This window comes from Hyperolius riggenbachi, chromosome 2 (assembly GCF_040937935.1).
Source record: "Hyperolius riggenbachi isolate aHypRig1 chromosome 2, aHypRig1.pri, whole genome shotgun sequence".
Taxonomy (NCBI): domain Eukaryota; kingdom Metazoa; phylum Chordata; class Amphibia; order Anura; family Hyperoliidae; genus Hyperolius; species Hyperolius riggenbachi.
In genome coordinates, this window is record NC_090647.1 from 146,329,475 (window position 1) to 146,350,757 (window position 21,283).

At 41.3% G+C, this 21,283-nt stretch overlaps 1 protein-coding gene across 4 annotated transcripts in view; it reads left to right on the plus strand.

Annotated features, from left to right (window-relative positions):
- ITGA7 (integrin subunit alpha 7) overlaps positions 1-21,283 on the plus strand; it is a 243,330-nt gene that overhangs the window by 46,665 nt on the left and 175,382 nt on the right. The gene's annotated exons all lie outside the window — the stretch shown is intronic.

Consider the following 21,283-nt stretch of genomic DNA (forward strand, 5'->3'; position numbering starts at 1 on the left):
CACAAGGGAGGTCTTGGGGTTAAGCATTGGTAGAGGGAGGGTTCTGTGTGAGAGCAGGGTTAGGTCATAGTAAAATATATGGGAAGTAAAAATTGGAATGAAGTAGTAGAATACTACTTATCTTACTGATACTCTACTAGCAGCTACCTCCAGCGCCGTTTTTACTGGGCACTGTTTTTTTTCACATGTGCACATCTGAAACACCCAGAAGAAGCTTTTATTAGCGTTGCATGTTTGGAACGTCTTGGTGGCTTACTTTATTACAGAGAGAAACAGCAGCTGGTATAATTACCAGTAAGCATTCTGCATTTTCTACCAAACAAATGATTGTCCATCTGGTTTTCCGAGGCATCCATGACAATTTTCTGAAAAGGGATGCATAAGGCTGTCCAAAAAATAATGTAATTTATTGAGGATGCAATTTTAATTTACAGCACTGACTTCCTCCGTCTCATTTAGGCTTGTTATGAGCTGTCACAGATCTTTGCACAGACATTTGATCATAGAGATGCGTATCCGTATGGCTCAGTCTTATTGCATTACCCTACATGTTTCTTGTAATTTCTGGGGAGCATCACACACTGCAGGAAAACTGTTTACACACAAATGTCATGTAATTACTGATGAAGGAAACTTGTGCTTTCTTCAGATGTTTTAAAAAAACAACAAATGTTATTTGTTGCCATAAAATTCAAGAGTTCTACTGTATTTGCATGTTGATGTCCCGGAGACAAATGAACACACAGGTGTTTGAAGGGAGTGCTGGGTACAGAAGTGAGCTTCTTAGATGGTTTTAATTAAAATGACTTAGATAAATTCCAAAAACATTCTTTTGGAGGAGTGCTCTTGACGCTCCCACATTGGGGTCAGCTGAAACCATGTTGTGGTTTTATGTCTTTTCCAAAGGAAGTTTCTCTACAGACAATGGATAGGGGATGTTGTGTTTAACCCACTCACATTAAGTTGAATATTAATGGGGGATGTAGCCATCTATATGCTAAGATCACTTCCCAGGACAGACTTATTGTTTACTCTAATAATATTCTAGCATTAAAATACCCCATGGGCCTTGCTTATTCACCACATTAGGGCAAGAGGACCAATTCCAATACTTTAATGAAAGGGTTGGTATAGCTTTTTTCAATCAAGTCAATGGACTATGTGAATAAGATGTCTACTTCCGAGTCTAAATTAAAAATACTTTTGACAGTTTTCAGTACGAATCAAAAAGAACTTGCATTTCAGTGCATAATAAAGTCCCAGCTATTGTGCTGTCTTTGAAAGTGATTAGTCAGTGCATGCAAAATGCTTGTCCTTTGCTTGTTCTACATAATTGGTATCTTTATCTGTAGTGAAAAGAAATGAGATGCTTACATCTGCACACTGTACTGTAGAATGGTAATATATATTGATCTTTTCAAGGCAATTGCTTTTCATATAAAATATATCTTTAAAACAGAAGGGACAGATGACTGAGATATAGCATCTATTATACATTTACCTCTGTATCCCTCAAAAGGCCTTAAACTGAATTTAAAGCAGAACTGCAGTTTGAGATAATGTGCAAATAAAAGCTTATCTCATAGCTCCTTATTAAGTGTATACATATCATACTTGCCATTGACCTAAATTAATGTATGTGACTATGAATGTATCTTAGTATGTGAAAATCACAATCCCCCGTCACTTAATTATTATGATTGTTTTTTATTTATGTAGCGCCAAATCTTCCATAGCGCTGTACAGAGAACAAAACAAATAGTGGGGAGCATAGATACATGAGGCGCTCAAAACTCTGTACAATCAGGACATTCAGCAGTACAAATACATACATTGTTGATGTGTGGTCTGAAACATCACCAACACTGGCATGTGTTCATTTGATAAATCACAGCAGAATAAGAAACACTAGGAGGAGGTTCCTTTCTGCAAGTGTAGAAGCAGTCATTTTGTGTGATAAAGCAATGTCCAGTTTAATCTGTGTGCATAACACTGCTGCTCTTAGAATGCACTGCTTTTTTTATACACAGAAGCTCTCTCAAGGCTTTTCTCCTGCATTCAAAGATAAAAACTATGTTTATTATTAGAACTTAGTCTCAGTGCTATTAAAAATAGTTATTTTTGATATGTGTTCATATTTGTATTCTATAGATTACAAATTAAACATTTGAATTCCCATTTAGTCATTCAGTTGCCGTATTAATTATTCTGTTGCTCATCTGTAGATAGACAGATTTTATACCACTCGTTAGCTATTTATGAAATCCAGGTCCTCATGATGAGGGCCCCAAAGTACAATTTCCATGTTTAAATTGCAATAGGTATTCAACTGAATTCCTCTGTGTTGCTTCCCCACCTAGACACTAACACACCATATAGACTACAGAGGATGAACATGCTCTGTCAATGCCTCCATCAGCTGGAACTGCAAGTTCTGCTGCTTAGACAACCTATGAATATTTAAATATAAGCACTTCTGTTTGCTTTTACACCACTGAGAATAGCCCAGTTCCCTTTAAGATATTATGAGATGCAGTCCAAGGTGTAATATTATCCTCACTCTGGCCAACTGAATAATTGTGATTGAGTCATGTGTCAACAGTCGCTATGACTGACATTGTCTCTTCTTACTTTGCCATTTCATTGTTTATTAGGGTGTTCTTAGTTACATAGATAGATTTTATGCTGTCATTACATGCATCTAAAACTGGTTAAACAGACAGATTATATTTTTTAAGCTTCACTGTTTTTTGTTTTCATCTTGACCTGCAATAGATTTAGCTATTCCTCGTATCATGGAGGGGATAGAAACAACAAACGTACAAACTTACAATACATCAATGTTGGTGTCAGCCTCCTTTACCTCAAATGACCTTGGTTGAACATCACCACATATATTTCTGCCAACATTAGGAGGACGTATTGCTTATAATAGCTGTCAAATCAATTTCAAATTCCCTTTAGGAAACAGATTAAAATTTGAGCTGGCTGCTCCTACTTTTCACCTCTGCTCACACTTGACCTCAGAGTGATAATGTTCAATTGTACAACTTCTAGTGCAGAAAGTAAAGGTGCGTACGCATGCACTACCAGTGGCAACAGCGGGTCCGCCGTACCCTCCCGCTGGGCGGTCTTTAGCCGACAGTAGTGCGTGTGTACGCACTGTCGGCGGACTGATAAGGCTGTTTATGAACAATCCGCTGAGTGGATCTAAGTGCGTTTGAGAATAAATAAATCCCTGAGAATCCCCCCATGAAGAGATGGATTAGTCCAAAACCTGTCACTTGTCAGATTTCTACTACCTACTGTAAGTGACAGCAACATAGGAGAAAAGTAATTTATGGCTCATTTTACTCTGAAAAAAATGTACTTCTTATTTGTATATGCTTGCACATATTTTAACCACTTCACCACTGAGGGGTTTTACCCCTGGAGCACCAGAGCAATTTTCACCTTTCAGCGCTCCTTCCATTCATTCGTCTATAACTTTATCATTACTTATCGCAATGAAATGAACTATATCTTGTTTTTTTCGCCACCAATTAGGCTTTCTTTAGGTGCGGACATTATGCCAAGAATTATTTTATTCTAAATGTGTCTTAATGGGAAAATAGGAAAAAATGTTGGAAAAAAATCATTATTTTTCAGTTTTCGGCCATTATAATTTTTAAATAATGCATGCTACTGTAATTAAAACCCATGAAATGTATTTGCCCATTTGTCCCGGTTATAAAACCGTTTAAATGATGTCCCTATCACAGTGTTTGGCGCCAATATTTTATTTGGAAATAAAGGTGCATTTTTTTTCAGTTTTGCGTCCATCCCTAATTACAAGCCCATAGTTTATAAAGTAACAGTGTTAAACCCCCTGGACATAAATATTTAAAGAGTTCAGTCCCTAAGGTAACTATTTATGTATTTTTTTTATTGTAATTTTTTTTTCTTTTTATTACAAAAAAAAAAATAAAATAATTGGGGAGTGTGGGAGGTAATGAGTTAATTTATAATGTAAAACTATGTATTTGTATATGAAAAATGTTTTTGGGTGTAGTTTTACTATTTGGCCACAAGATGGCCACAGTAATTTTTGGTGCATTCGTCCTGTAAGCGTAGGAAGTACGCTTACAGGAAGTGTTATGAGGCTGGGAAACTTTTTTTTCCACAATGATCGCACTGCTTCTCATAGAAGTAGCCGATCATTGCTGGGGGGCTTAGATCAAACGTACGGGAATGGTTTTTCCCATTCATTGATCTCCGAGCGGGCGGCGGCGTGCACGAGCGTGGGAGCACGCACACGGGCAAGCAGGAGCGCGGTCAGCGGTGGGGGTGCGTGTATCTACGCTCCTGATGGGGAGAGGATGTTAAAAGGAGCGTAGATACACATACCGTGGTGCTACAAGCACTCTATTGATATTTTCACCCCAAAACCTACCAAGAAAAGCTGCAGTGTCAGAGAGGTGTATTTAGAGTAAGGAAACAGTTTGTTAAGGATTACTACTATGCAATGCACATATAAAGATGTTCATTACCAGCTTAGCACCAATGAAAAGCTAATAAGATAAATAAAGAAGGCCCCTCTGGTCCAGGGGCCCTGGTGCAGTCGCAACCTCTGCATCCCTTATTGTTACCCCACTGTGTACCCACTATGTCAGATCTCTCTCTAGAAGTTGTATATCAGTATTAGCATTGCTTATCTTTATTGCGCATGCCAAGTTCAATGTCATTTCTTTCCCTGTGCGCGGCAGTTAATTTTCTTAGGTACTTAGTCTTTATTGTGGCAGGTGAAGTATCTTTGAAATACAATGTAAAAAGACAGTGATGAACCGTAATATATTTTCATCATTAGAGATCTAACTCATTCCAGATGTAAGTTATTGGCTTCTATGAGTCCTGACAGCTGTATACAGATAGCAGAAGTCCAGCAGATCAGGAGGTGATCAGTCACTGTCAGTAGGCATGTCTGCTATGTCTGTGCTGCTGGAACTTCTCTCTGAAAGTTTATACCCACAGCAGACAGAAGAGCTTGCCAAGCCCTGGAAAAAATACCTTCGTTAATTATGGAGCCCCCACCCTATACACACACCTCCTCCCAGCACTCTGTGTTCCACTCTTCCCTTCCAAATAGCCCTTGAGGGTGTGCAAGTATGAGACTGGCAGAACAAGGAATCCGGAGAATCCGTGGCACAGCCTTGGTATCCAGTTGTTTAGTGTGCTTTGTGGAAAATGCTGAAGTTTTCAGAATGCATCTTTTGTTATATTAGACTCCCACTCGCAGAGTGTTTCCAGCATGATGTGCCAGCAGCATGTGTGAACGTGTGTGAAATCTCACTTGTCAATGCACTGTATACCGAACAATGACTGAAACTAAACATTTGGGTATAATTAAAATTACACCGGAAAGGGTCCTGACTGTGCGAAATGGAGTAACCTACTAAAGTTGAACATTAGACTTACGGATGGGCAGTTAAATGCAGACATCAAACCAACAAACGTTGATTCCGGTGATACCTTTAATGACTATTCACTCTGCAATCCCTCATAAATCACAGCCGTGCTGTGAGGCTGTGTTTACATCTGTAGTGTCAGTCTCAGCTGCTCCCCCGCCTCCTGCATAGCTCCGGTCCCTGCCCCTGTCCCTTCCCTCCAATCAGCAGGGAGGGAAGGGATGCAGGCGGGGACTGGAGTTCTGCAGGAGGGAGAGCAGCAGACTGACACTATAGAGATAAACACAGCCAGCTCTGACAAGCTGTTTGTCAGCAGTGTGGCTGTGATTTATGAGGGGTTGCAGAGTGCAGGGGGACCTTAGGGGGGTTTGGGATAGCAACAGAGGCTGGGCTGTATAGGCAGATCCAGCCTCTGTATGCAGATAATATTCTTCAAACCCACCTCGGGTTCTCTTTAAAATAAACACATGATGTAGCTGCAAATGAACATTACATACTTACCTCATGTCCGTTCCTCTCAGAAGCTCACCATTTTCTTCTTACAGTGATCCCTTCCAGTTCTGACAATATTTTGTCAGAACTGAAATATACCAGTTGCTGTCAGTTATATATCAGTAGCTGTCAGTTACACTGAATGTGCAAAGTAATGTCCATGCTTCCCTATGGCTTAAGTGGGGGATATTACAGTTTAACAGTGTGCTAACCAGCAAGCTGTTATGGGGTAGTTGCCATTTTCAAATGAAGGATGGAGAATTCCATCAATCACAGTAGACAAACAGTACGCATGAGAGGAGAAAGAGATTGATGAGTAGACTACACGGAAGGTAAGTATGACGTGTTTATGTTTATTTTGACTTTTAATTTTCAGTTCAGGTTCTCTTTAAAGTTTTGAAAGCAGCAATAAACCATGTACAGTTAGTCATTAAAGGTATCACCAGAATCAACGTTTGTTGGTTTGATATCTACATTTCTACTCCTCGACTAACACCATACTTCACTTAGATGGTCAATGAGGTGCAAATAATTCAGTGTTGATGCACATTGTTATGCTACATTTAGCTTGAAAAAGGACCAACAGAATGAAGCCGATCAGATTGACGGGATTGATCTGAAAATCGGATCGATTTCATTCATCTGATTGGATTGGTCAGCAGATTTTTTCCATTGGTGGTCACAAATGATAATTTCAGATCGCTTATAAGAAGAATCGCTCCCAAGATGTAATATTATGCTTACTCTGACCAAATGAATAATTGTGATTGAGTCAGATGTGTCTCTCGTCTTTCTCTGTCTGCTCCTTTGCTGGGTGTGCTCCTTGACGCATACATGTAGCCTTGGCTTTTGTGCTTGTGGTGGGAGGCAGAGTCACAACACTAGTGTGAAGGTCAGGGTTATTTAAACCCTGGCCATACAGTATTCAATGCCATAGATACGATATACCCTGTGCCATTCAATTAACCAGACAATTTACCTGAAAAACAGGATGGAGTGCCACTATAAAATTGCAATTGTAAATTCTTCTGGATGAAGTACAACTACTATTCAGTGAAATTTATATGAGTGTGCTGATCTTTACCTAACAAACATGTCTAGCCTGCCAGTTGTAACGATTGGTGTCAGCACGCAGAGAGAATCTGATTATTGGTGATCTGCAGTATCACCAAGAATGCAGATATATACCTGATTATTGATGATCTGCAGAATCACCGATAATACAGATATATTGCTAACCTCTGGACACCTGAAGTGTGTGAGTGTTTGGTGTAACAGTAGAAATTGGACCACCGGGGTAGCAGGTGGTCCAATATGTAGAGACAGACTCTACTGCAGTCAAGGACTCCAGGAGAAGGAGACCCTGACTGGTTTAGCAGCAGTGCCCCCTCTGAGAAGCAGAGGGCCCCTGCAGGGAGGCTAAGCACTCAAGGGGTGGGTGACAGCCAGAAAGGTCGGGCAGGCCAGGTCGGCAACACACTGACAGATAAAGTACAAAAACGGTAAGCTGATTCGGTATCCAAGGCAAGCAGGGTTTGGCAACGGAATATCAGAAGTGCAAGGTACCGAATCAGAGATCAGAGGAGTGGTCAGGAAATCAATACGTCATAACAGATATCAAACAATTCCTAGTCTGGGTGTGAGGTCCGTGGTCTCTACACCCTGGAACTAGTCTGATGTATAACAGGATGATAACACAAGTTCCCTAGTCTGAGTGTGAGGTCCTTGGTCTCTACACCCTGGAACTGGTCTAAGGAATAACACAGATGATACACAGTATTCCTAGTCTGGGGTGTGAGGTCCGTGGTCTCTACACCCTGGAACTGGACTAATGAATAACACAGATGATACACAGTATTCCTAGTCTGGGGTGTGAGTTCCGTGGTCTCTACACCCTGGAACTGGACTAATGAATAACACAGATGATACACAGTATTCCTAGTCTGGGGTGTGAGGTCCGTGGTCTCTACACCCTGGAACTGGACTAATGAATAACACAGATAATACACAGTAAACTGGCTAAGTGTGGATTCCCAGGTCCTCCTGGTTCCACCACTCTGAAAGATCTGACTAGGTCTGAGTGCTAACACATAGGCATTCGCAACGCCAGACAACCAGCAACTGAACAGCAAGAGATATATATAGTGGAGCGCTCTCCAGCGCCACCCAGCTCCCATCAACCAATCAACCACTGAGCTGGGATCAGCTGACCCTTCTCCTATTGGTATAAAGAGCCTGTCTTGCGGCGCGCGCGCGTAGCTCTCCATCTGTGTGCACTACTGGGTCCAGCCAAACCAGACGCATGTTGCTGCGGGGAAACCGCTGCTCTGTGCGCGGACACCGCCGCCTCACTGTCAGAAGGCGAGGCGGTTTCTCCGCAATCCGTCACACCAGTGTTGTGGTAGGCTGACTGTGTTTGCACCTCTATATTCTATACTCCTCTATATTGCCAGAGGAGTGCGTCCAGGGACAATCCTTTGTGTTCATGTAGACCATACATGTCAAACTCTGGCCCGTGGGCCAAACCTGGCCCTCAGGGCCATTAAATTTGGCCCTCAAGTGCTTTCCCCACATTGCATTATGTTTGGCCCACTCTAGACCACCAGGGAAGCTCTATTGGAGGTGAAGCCCTAGATCACCAGGGAAGCCATATGGGGGAGTGAGGGGGAAAACACTGAACACCAGGGAACTGTATAGGGGTTGGAGATGGCCATCTGAGAACTTTATATGGGAAGAAGGTGGACAGTAGATATTGAGGATGGCCCACGACTTGGTCCCTTTGTATAATTTTGGCACACTTTGTATTTGGGTTTGACACGCCTGATGTAGACCATATTCAGCATCCTCCAATCTTTGGCCTGTGTTGCCTTCACAGAACTCTAGCCCTGATGATAATCAGACTCCTGCAAGAATCTTTTCTTCCACTTGTCAGCATACAGCCGACATGCAGCATGTCACAGGGGAATACCTCATGGCCTGTGATAGATGAAACAAGCTGATCTTTGGACTATCAGAGGAAACAAGGGAGCAGATGACAATCAGATTTCTTTGATATGCTGGCTCTGGAAGCTTATCTTTTATAGCTGTACCCCATGAATAGATTGTCACATGAGTGCTCTGAAGTCATATCAGTCATAACAGTATTCATTTATTCTTAACTCCGGATAGAATATTGGCTAGCAGTCAAGTGTTATCATTTCTCATAACACTGGTTGTGCTGCTATCCTAAAAAATAAAACATTCATCACACAATGACGTTGTGCCAGTGCTGAGATCACTGACATGCTGACAAAGAGCTGTTTATGTTAGAGCTGGACACATCCCCGGCTCCCATAAAATAAGAAGTTAAGTAGACACTTTTCTTTTAAAGCAGTACATTATTTTTGTGCCAGAAGGCAAAAGTTATGTGACAAATGTATCCCTCCACTCACAGCCGGCCTCGGCATTGTGGGAAGAATACTGCTAAACCTATATGAGAAAGGTGATGCACCAAGAAGAGTCCTAATTCAAACTAGGAGTCTGCGCTTGTCAGTATTATTCAATATACACAGATATTAGAAGTTGGGTAAATGGGAGTTAGTATTTTGCTCCTGATATACATAAATAGATCTTAGATTCAGTATTTTCATTTTGAATCATGTCTAGGGACACTCTTTGTATTTCTGTAATCAAACACTTTGTTTTTCTAAATGCAGCCAGTCTTAAAGCTCACCTGGACTGTACTTAAAACTGTTGACTTTTACTTACTTGAGGCTTCTTCCATTCCCCATAGTCTGTTTGGTCTCCTTGTATCCTCTGGTTCCCCTCCATTTTTTCCGCTGGCAACTCCATAAGATGTGCGACTGGAATACCGGTCCACCAACTGGTTATCATTCTCCTGTCGCCAGCAGCGTTTTGGGCATGCATGGTTCATTCTTTTGAGAACCAGCCATGGTGGTGTTTCTTTGATGGACAAATGTATAAAGATGTTTGAAATACACTACAATACTTGTAAAATGCATAACATTTTTACATAAAAGTATATGTGTTGTAACCTCCTTGCCGGTTATCCCGAGCTCAGCTCGGGGTAACTTGCGTAGGAGGACTTCTCAGGCCCCGCTGGGCCGATTTTCACAAATTTTTTTTCCTGCACGCAGCTAGCACTTTGCTAGCTGCGTGCAGTTTCCGATCGCCGCCGCTCGCCGCGGATTCGCCGCTACCCGCCGCGCCGCCCCCCCCTCCAGACCCCTTGCGTAGCCTGGCCAATCAGTGCCAGGCAGCGCTGAGGGGTGGATCGAGATTCCCTCTGACGTCCCGACGTCCATGACGTCGGTGATGTCATCCTGCCCGGTCGCCATGGCGACCGGGGAAGCCCAGCATGAAATCCCGTTCTAAACGGGATTTCCTGCTTACTCTGATCGCCGAAGGCGATCAGAGTGGATAGGGGGATGCCGCTTGTCAGCGGCTATCATGTAGCGAGCCCTCGGCTCGCTACATGATTTAAAAAAATAAATTTAAAAAAAGTGCTGCGCTGCCCCCTTGCCGCCAGAATTGTAACGGCAAGGGGGTTAACCCTCCTGGCGGTCAATTAAATTTTTTTTTTAAATCATGTAGCTAGACTAGCGTCAGCTACATGACAGCCGCTTTGCAGCGGCATCCCCCCTCCCTCTTCGATCACCTCCGGCGATCAAGCCCATCTGGAAATCCTGTTCTGAACGGGATTTCCATTAGGGCTTTGACGTTATGACGTCAAAGGGAGTCCCGATCTACCCCTCAGCGCTGCCTGGCACCTATTGGCCAGGCAGCGCATGGGGTCTGGGGGGGGGGGCAGCGCGCCGCGGCGGGTATCGGGCAGTACACGCAGCTAGCAAAGTACTAGCTGCGTGTACCAAAAAAAAATTATGCAAATCGGTCCAGCAGGGCCTGAGAAATCCTCCTGCGCGGCATAGTCCGAGCTCATCTCGGGCTTACCGCCAGGAAGGTTAAGGCATAGAGCAGTCAGTGGACACTGTAATGTTCACTTTGTGGTAAGGAAGCTTGAAAGTAAAATGAAGAACGTGTTTTTTCAGCTTGATTGGCATACCTTTTTTCTAGGGTTTGTAGGCTTGCACAGATGATCGTTTTGATGTTTCTTGCTGAAACTAACAACAGCATGAGGTAATGTGTTATCCTTAGATAGCAACAATTTGAAAAAGGTTGCCACAGTAGGCAATAGCATTGATTGGCTATCTGAATGTATGTTTAGGAGCAAGCCAGTGCCAGGCCTGATAAGAGAACTGCATAATCAGGAACTAGTTGCTTCTGAAATTAAGTTTAGACAGCCAATAAAAGATACTTCTTTCTTGCAGACACAGTTCTCCACTCTGTAGTTCGTCAGTACTTGGCATTGGTGCATGAATAACAGGCTGTAACTCTATGGATGAATGGTGCTGCTATTCACACATGGGTGATTGCAGAATTTTAGCTCTTACATGGAAGGGTCAAGCAAACAAGGAAATGAATTATACTGTAACTTGTATTGCAGCAGACTGACAGTAACAATCAGGATAAAATATAGTCTTAGGCCATGATCACAGTCGCGATCAGAGAAGGCATTTGTTAAGCTTCTGTGCAGTCAGACAAGTGCCTATGTATGATATACCAATGTATGATATACAGGAAAGTTCACACTGGTGTTTATAGGTGGCATTTATCTGGCTGCATGTCATAAAAGCATTCCCTGTGACACGTGTGGTTTTGGGATGTTGTTTAGTTACAAAGGAAGTCTATAGTAACACCTTCTAAATGCTTAAAAAACTCTTGCCAGACACGTATATGCACTTAAACATAAAAGCATTTGGCAGTTTTTATAATAGTTTATAATGTTTTTTTTATAGTGCTGACATCATGTACAGGACTTTACTCAGTACAATAAATAAATAGTTATGTCACTAAGTGTCACTCTGAGGAGCTCACAATCTTATTCTAATAAAGCTACTTTGGGGAATGGGGACTTACCAGTATGTTAGAGGAAACCAGAATGCTAGAAAAAAATATTTGCAAACACTGGAAGACCATTCAAGCTTCATGCATATATTAAAGAGACTCCGTAACAAAAATTGCATCCTGTTTTTTATCATCCTACAAGTTCCAAAAGCTATTCTAATGTGTTCTGGCTTACTGCAGCACTTTCTACTATAACAGTCTCTGTAATAAATCAATGTTTATTTCCCCTGTCAGACTTGTCGGCCTGTGTCTGGAAGGCTGCCAAGTTCTTCAGTGTTGTGGTTCTGCTATGAACTCCCCTCTCCAGGCCCCTCTATGCACACTGCCTGTGTATTATTTAGATTAGGGCAGCTTCTCTCTTCTCTCTTATCTTTTACAAGCTGGATAAATCTTCCTCTGAGCTGGCTGGGCTTTCACATACTGAGGAATTACAGACAAGGGCAAAGCTGTTTGCAGGAAGAAAAGAGCAGCCTGAAACTTCAGTGCATGAGAGCAGAAGGGGGAAAGAAACACACAAATGATCTCTTGAGATTCAAAAGGAAGGCTATATACAGCCTGTTTGTGTATGGATGTATTTTCTATGGGTGGACATACTGTACATCAACCTACTTCCTGTTTTGGTGGCCATTTTGTTTGTTTATAAACAAACTTTTTAAAACTGTTTTTAACCACTTTTAATGCGGCGAGGAGCGGCGAAATTGTGACAGAGGGTAATAGGAGATGTCCCCTAACGCATTGGTATGTTTTCTTTTGTGCGATTTTAACAATACAGATTTTCTTTAAATAATACAATTAGACAGCGCAGAAATGTTCATGAGTCCAATTATCACAGCAATAGGATCGGTGCACTTCAGTATGACCTTCACACAAAAAAGGTTCTGTAGCTGAAACGATCTTAATGTTTTTAATGTTATACCACCACCTCACCCTAAGACAGGAACACTCACCCTCTTCCAAGACCCTCTATTAGATGGGTCAACAGCATATTTGGGTCATCTCTGTCTCTGTTTCCAATGTAGTTCTTGTGGGCTCATCACACCTCAAATAAAAGACATTCAAGCCTCCATCGTGTAAAACCGTCTTAAAACTTTAATAATATTAAAAATGCAAACTCACAGCAGAAAAGTACACACAGGGTTTTATTTTCCCCCTTGTTTTGGCTGCCTGCATGGCTTCAAGTTGCGCCATTCCTCAGTCCGCCTTTTGCCACTGCCACCACACACTCACAGACGGCGTCTTCAGTCCCGCTCGACTGGTTTTGTAATCAATACGACTCTTCAGGAACATGCATAAGACGCCCCATCTAGATGTTTTAAAGCCAATTAACTTATCTGTATGTTCTTGGAATGTAGGAGGAATCCCGTGCAAACATAGGAAGAATATACACACGCAATGCTAATAGTGCCCTGGTCCGGATACAAACTGGGAACCCAGCACTGTAATGCGAGAATACTGTCCACTGCATCAGCACCACTCTAATGTTGCTTGGTAGGCATATACAGCACAAAAAAATGTGTAAATGGCATTTCGGCGGTGGGGTTAGGTTATAGTGCTTGATTTGTAACATTCTGATTCCCTTTGGTTGTGGACAGTGGACATATCTTGTTTTATCTGCATATGCTTCAACAATGGGCTGTTTTGGAATTCTGTCCACTGCCTTGTTACCGGTATATTCCATTTAATGGAAAACTACTTTGAAAAGAAACTAGGAAGAGACATACTATAATTGACTATTCTTTTGCTTATTCAGAAAGGAGTGGAGAGGCTGAAAGGATGCTTTTCTATATAGCTGGTCAGCAGAGTAATCTGCTTATTTAGTTATTTTTCCAGGCTCATTCATTCATAACTGAAAACAAGTGCTAATTAAAGACTTGCTGATGCCCATGTGATACGGTACACGCATTCTGCTGTCTTACTCCCCCTAACAGTAATGAGTAATTGTTCTGACACACACATACGCACACACACACGCACGCACGCGCACGCACACGCACGCACGCACACACACACACACACACACTGGCTTTGCATATTTACATTCTAGACATGGATGTAACTATAAATCATTTTCCTAAGCCCTAATTAAGCCTCTAATATTTTGTTCTAAATCATATTATAGTAAATATGCATTAAGTATCATTTCACAAAGTTTTGTATATATCTGTATATTTTGCAGTAAATATATTTAAAATACCTTACTGCCTAGGTCAGCTAGCATTATTTCCTGTGCAAATAACTGTGCAGTCTTAACACGGATCAGCTGACCCTACCCACTGCATTCACTCCTCTGAGAGTTTAAGGCCTTATTCACACAATGCATATTGCATTTGCATGTATTATAATTTGTGAGTAATGTAACACAAACTGCGCATGTTAAAACATGCATATTATTTCATGGTCTAGGAAATTTCTATGGCATGTACACACCTTCACAGGCATTAGCCAGGTATATGCTACAGACAGTACATGAGAACAATTCAGTAGATCGTGTAGATGCGATCATCCTCATTGAGTTGCTTGTTGCATTATTGTGCAACCCAATGCTCAAAGTCTGAGCAAGGTCCAACTTTATCTGGTGAGTTGTGCACCCCAATTGCAAAGTCACCACGAGAGACCAGAGAGCATCATTTAAAAGATGGTCATGAAAGTAAAGTCCAAAAATAAGACCATACACCTGAGACAACACAATCAGCAGTAGCTCTGAAAAGTGTTTCTGTGATTTTCCTCACTAAGAGAATATTCACATGGTAATCCGGTTCAATCAGCAAAGTACCATGTATGGATGTAGAGAGTTTTCTAACTTTAATAATCATAGGATTTCAGCCTCCCTGCATTAAAAGATGATACATCCCAATTCCATGACTTTTACTTAAAGAGACACTGAAGCGAAAAAAAAATTATGATATTATGATTTGTATGTGTAGTACAGCTAAGAAATACAACATTAAGATCAGATACATCAGTCTAATTGTTTCCAGTACAGGAAGAGTTGAGAAACTCCAGTTGTTATCTCTATGCAAACAAGCCATTAAGCTCTCCGACTAAGTTAGTCGTGGAGAGGGCTGTTATCTGACTTTTATTATCTCAACTGTAAGTGAACTGTTTACTTTTTCTCTGCTAGAGGAGAGGTCATTGCTTCACAGACTGCTCTGAAAGAATCATTTTGAATGCTGAGTGTTGTGTAATCTGCACATATTAGAGAATGATGCAATGTTAGAAAAAACACTATATACCCGAAAATAAAAGTATGAGAATATTTTCTTTGCTGCTAATCTTATAGTAATTATTCATAGTACACAACCAATTCACTATATCATATATTTTTTTTCGCTTCAGTGTCTAAGAGAAAGGCCCAGAGATCAAATAACGGTATGGTGTACTTGGTGACTAGTCTGTCCTTTCACTGAAATATGAGTAAGAAGGGGTAGCAACGGAACTAAAACGTATATGATGGAATCAGTAGCCTTGACCTAAGCACTCTCATACAAGGACCAGCCAAGCAGTTGCTGGGGAAGCAGGCCCTGTGGCACATATCTTGGCACAACTATATTAGACAGTATGCAGTCTTATCAAAGGTATACTGTTACTTTTGTTGTTTTCTCCTTTACATTATGTTTATTGTTTCTTGCTAAGGAAAATCGGGCTGTGAGTTTGTAATACTTCATATGGAATAAACTGTGTTAAAATACAAATATAAAATAAAATTTTCCATGCGCATGCTTTCCTAACGAAACTTTAATAAAAATCTGTTTTTTTGTTTTTTAATAAAACAAGTGTGCCTTTTCACTTTTATTGTGTACTGCTATCTAGCTAGCAGACATGCTGGGTTGGTGTACCAGTATATTGTACTACACAAGAGCATATAGCAGTAGCTTTTTTCCCTTACATGGTCATTAGAATGTGCTCACAATTTATTTTGTGCAGGCAGCATCAATTTTCCACATCTTGGCTTTTGTACCTGTGTAATGTAGCATTTTATATGGTGGTTATAGCTTTGTTGCTTTTGTTTCTCTGGGTGAAATAAGAGGTAACTAATAAAGAGCTAAAGGTAACTCTAAATTCACCATACATTTTGAAGAAAAAATTATTCGTATTTTCCACTTCTAAAATGTCTCCCAGTCATCAGCATTTGAACCTGCGCCAATAGCTGGTACTGATTCGGTGATCGACCATTGAGACATTTCTGCAGAAATGGGAAGCAGATTTGCTATAGGAAATTTAGAGAGAAAGAGGGACAAAAGTGATAAATGCCCCATCTTATTCTAGACCAGCGAGCACTAACTATAGAGATTTGTAAATGAGGCTGCCTCACTACATTAAATGCGTGAACAGATATGAAACATTTAGTGACTGAAAATATCATCTGAGATAGGTTGACCATCAGTTTAATGTCTGTACAGACATCCTCCATCTCTTGTGCCCAGTTTAACGTGGTACTGGTGTCCACCAAAGATGGTAGCCTCCTCCCCTGTGATTGACCACGCTGGAAATTCCTTGGCCAATGTTATTGCCATTGTGCCTCCTACTGATCCTCCTGTCTCTATAGAACAGAATAGACTGCTCAGCAGAAAGAACAATATTGTGTCTATACATTGATCAACCCTAAACTGCCTTGACAAGCGGTAGGTGTCCATCTATGTAATGAAGCAGTTTAGTGTAGACAGCTCAGGGGAGCTGAACAGCGATGCCACTCCGCTGTCAGAACAGTATAAATGGAATGTCTAACTTGCTATTAAAAAGCTGTACCTCCTTTATTCAAACAATGTGCATTATTTTGACATTCCATTTTTATAGTTTCTAAACTGTCAATTGAAATGATCAGGAACATTTGTTTTGAGCAACAATTATGTACAGGTGTAAGTAGCTTTAGGCTCCTCCCCCACGTTTTTGTTGCTGGTGCAATGCAATGCGCAGTGTATGAGATACGCAAGTATATCAGAAGTGCATAGACTGCACGATCTGATGTTTCAAACCATAAGTTGTTCTTCAGCATGGTCACACAACGCATGGTTGCAAACAATTTTTCACAAATGCATTGCGATTCCATCCAGTATAAATAAATGGGATCTTCACTGTATCAAAGAGAATCGCAGAGCAACACAAGTGCTATGAATTGGTATGGTCACCTACGTTGCACGCAGCGCGCAGGCCTGGATTTCTAAAAAAAAACAAAAAAAAAAAAAAAAAAAGGCCCCAAAGGCCTGGGTCTTGGGCAGCTGCTTCCTAATGGGGTGGCTGGCCCTGGAAGAGGGGTTGCTGCAAATGCAAAATGAGAATGCAAAAGGATATGTGAGGTTGCAAATGGTGAGCAGCACATCTTTTGCCCAAGAGAACTGTAGATGAAAAAGAGGGGCTATAATACATAGATATTAGAATACATGGTGTCTCGGCGCCAGTCAGTTCGGCTCTCTCTGCTTCAGCTAAACTCTGAGGCAGCGTTAAATACTATTCCCCCTTCGAGTTGTCGCAACTCAGAGGGAAATGTAATTGGGAGTCTGGCAGCTGCCACAGAGCACCGAATTACCGATAAGCGGGACGTGAAGCATAGCATTGTTGCTATGACGGCGCACAGCTTCGGCGCTCAGTGCAGCGCGCTGAAATAACCTGATTCGTGGATATTGCACATAGAAGAGGGCACTGCACATGGATCGAGAGGGTGGTTGATGCATGGGGAGGGGGGAAGCGGCACTTGTTGGCCTATGGGAGAAGAAAGTGTAAATCCAGCCTTTATCAGATTATTGATGCTACAGTGGAGGGTAAAGCAAGCTTTAAATATAAGATGTATTGTTGACATTTGTTTTGCAGAACTGTTATTGTCTGAGCATGACTGTAGTTGAGCAAACACATTTGTCACCTCATTCAGCCTCCAAAATAGCACCCTTATCCTCTTGCCAGCACGAAATACAAACCGTTCTCTCATATAAGGTCTGTATTGGGCCTGTTGCCACACTACTACAGGTGATGTCACATCTATAGTGATTCTGCTTTTGCCTTCTTTCTCTCAGCTTGTTTTGTACCCTCTTGGGTACAGTATGACAAATACTCAGCACCCTCCTTCTTTGGTAAAGATTCCCACTGAGTTATTTCTAGAGAATTCCAGTTTATTTTTACCTTCCTTCTATCTTTGTCATCCCCCTGCCCCCCCCCCCCCCCCCCCTCTGTCTCTGGAATGGTCTGTTAACCAGGAGACAGTCTGAGTACAGAGACAGGTACTCTCAGGCCACCAATGTAGAGCCAGTGCTCTGATTAGACTTGTTTAGAGCTTTGCTAAGGTTACATCAAAACAGGCAATAATACATCAATGACTTCTTTCTGAGACACATTTCTGCATAAACAGCTTAAGGATTTGTATATACATATTTAACTTTATAATTTTTCTTTACAAGTTTATATTTTATTACTTATGTAATGTGTGTGTGTGTGTGTGTGTGTGTGTGTGTGTGTGTGTGTGTGTGTGTGTGTGTGTGTGTGTGTGTGTGTGTGTGTGTGTGTGTGTGTGTGTGTGTGTGTGTGTGTGTGTGTGTGTGTGTGTGTGTGTGTGTGTGTGTGTGTGTGTTATTAGAGCAGGCATTTGTGCTGTTGTAAGGTTGCAGCTCCTGGCTGCCCTAATGTAACTGTAAAGTTACTATTACAGTAAAATTACAATTATGGGACATGAATCTTTATAAACTGCTAATATATTTAACAGCCGTGTACCATAAATCAGATGGTATTACCCAATTGAGGGATTCATGTAGGTGAATGTATTCACCAATGGCCTCATAAATAAGGTAGAATATAATGTTGTCATTTTTGCTAATTGTATGAAAAAATGCAGGATTATTATTTATTTATATAGGCCTGACATCGATTCTAGCATTTTACAAAGTATACTGTATAATCATGTTACTAACTGTCCACAGAGGAGGTCACCATCTAATCTCTACCATAGTCATAGTATAATGTTCTGCAATATTAAAGCCTGGTACCCACTTGCGATTTCAAAACGCTCTAAGAAATGCTAGCGGAGTTAGAAATATTCTAAAAACACTATTTTATTAATCACAATGGAGACACATGAAATATGGAGAATTATAAAACATGTCCTGTGTATAGGCTGCCACATGGATAAGCCCCCTGCTCAGTTTTGGCCAAAAAAAAGGCAGAAATCTGTAACTGCAGATTGTGGCAGCCAAGCATACTGGTGCATACTGGTGAAAGGCTACAACCTGTTTCCACTAAGTGTAAATTCGGAATGCAAATATTCGCATTGAAATTGTAACCAATGCATGTCAATGGAATCTTTCCATTTAACGTGAATTTGTCATTGCGGTGTGATGCAGATAAAATATGGATTGCGTGCTGCAGATTTCTGCAGCATGCATCGGTTTCCCATACAGTGATTGATAGCCACATCTGGATTTCCGTGCTAACATTCGCAGGAAACAACACAAACGTCGGCATCCAGAAAAATGGATGTAGAATGCAATATGCTAGTGGAAAGAGCCCCTACCTTCCTTCCATCCCCACATCTCCCCAGCATCTTCTGAACTGGCCACTAGAGCTCAAAGCTCACTGTCATGTGACTGCATTAAATGTAGGAGTGGTCAATGGTCAATTTATAAGCTGCCAGGGACACGCGAGGATGCAAGCTGGAGCAAGGATAGGTAGATATGCTTCCAACACATGCTCTGCGTGGGGGTTGGGGGGGGGGGGGGTTGCTCTTGATATATCACCTGCATCAAAAGCTACTGAAATATTAATTTTAACTGTCACCTCCCTTATGGTCATTGGTCAGGGAGCGTGTTGCCTACCAATCCCTGTAATAATCTGCCCATTGAGATTTATACTAAATTTACATTTCCTAAAATAAGAGTTTGTAGACAACCCTGGGCTCCGCCTACCTCACTTTTTCTAAGGGCAAAAAGCCTCTTTGAAATTTGCGGACATTGCTAGGAATGATCAGGCATTGCTTTACTTCACACATCATGGAGGCTATTTTTCTTACTGAATGTTTAGTGAACTAGCTCAGCATTGTGACTGGATCACCCAGCGTAAGAGCTGTTTGTATTAGCAGTAGGCAATAATACAGTGATTTTGACCACTGATGTACTCACATAGGCAGGTGAGGTTGCTGGGTGTTTAGATGAAGTGTGTGAAGCAGTACCCAAATCCTTGTCTCTATATTCACCCTCAACTCTTTTTGTATAGAATTTACCTCACAACAGTTTGCTGTCACAGACAACCTGCTACTAACAAATATTCTAGGATAGCCTCAAAATGTCTCAGATTATGGGGAATGTGGTCCTGGTAATCTGCACCGTCTCCGCTGCAAATGAATTGGCACTTTATGAATGAAGCGAGAGGTAATTAAGGAATTGTTATTTTTATTTGGACTCTGTAAACTAGCAGAACTACTGGGCTTTTGCCAGGCACCAGCAAACTGTGAGTCAGCATTGTTCCAACAGTGAAATTAACAAGTCACAGCTAAATCCGCTCATGATAAATAGAGAACACATGCAGTATAGTACAGCCTAGTTTGGCTGATTATATGTTACATGGATACATGTGCCAAAAAAGAAGCAAAACAAAACCCTTTACAGGCAACCTGAAGTTACACGGATATAGAGGCTGCAATATTTATTTCCTTTTCAACAATACCAGTTGCCTGGCCGTCCTGCTAATCTCTTTGGCTGCAGTAGTGTATGAATCACACACCTGAAACATACATGCAGCTAATCTGGTAAGATTTTTGTCAGAAACACCCAATCTGCATGCTTGTTAAGTATTAGTGGCAGAGGATCAGCAGGACAGCCAGGCAACTGGTATTGCTTAAAATTAAACAAAATATGTCAGCCTCCATTACCCTCTCACTTCAGATTTCACTTTAGCGCCCCTTTACACTATGGCATTGCAGTAAGCATTTTCACCACTAAGAGGCCACTAAGTCAATGCAAGTCTTTGGAGACCTTTACACTTACGCAATGAGATGGAAGCAGTTAAATCCTGTCGCAAAGTCATCCGTGTGCTACCGTATGATCAGTGCCTATCTCATGTATTATGCAGTAAGGCAGGTCTATGGCAACACAGAGAGTGTGAACAACAGAGCGCAGTGTGGAGTGCATGCACAGACTGAAGGGAATCCCAGTGATGCACTTCCTGTCCAGCAGGGAGTATGTCACACTATTTAATGTCTTAACATTAAAACGCAAAATTGCGTTTTAAGCACTTCAGTTTGTTTATGCACATTTGTTAATTTAAGTGTATAAATATATATATTTGCATGTATATACATATATATATGCATATATATATATATATATATATATATATATATATACAGGATCTTCTCAAAAAATTAGCATATTGTGATAAAGTTCATTATTTTCTGTAATGTACTGATA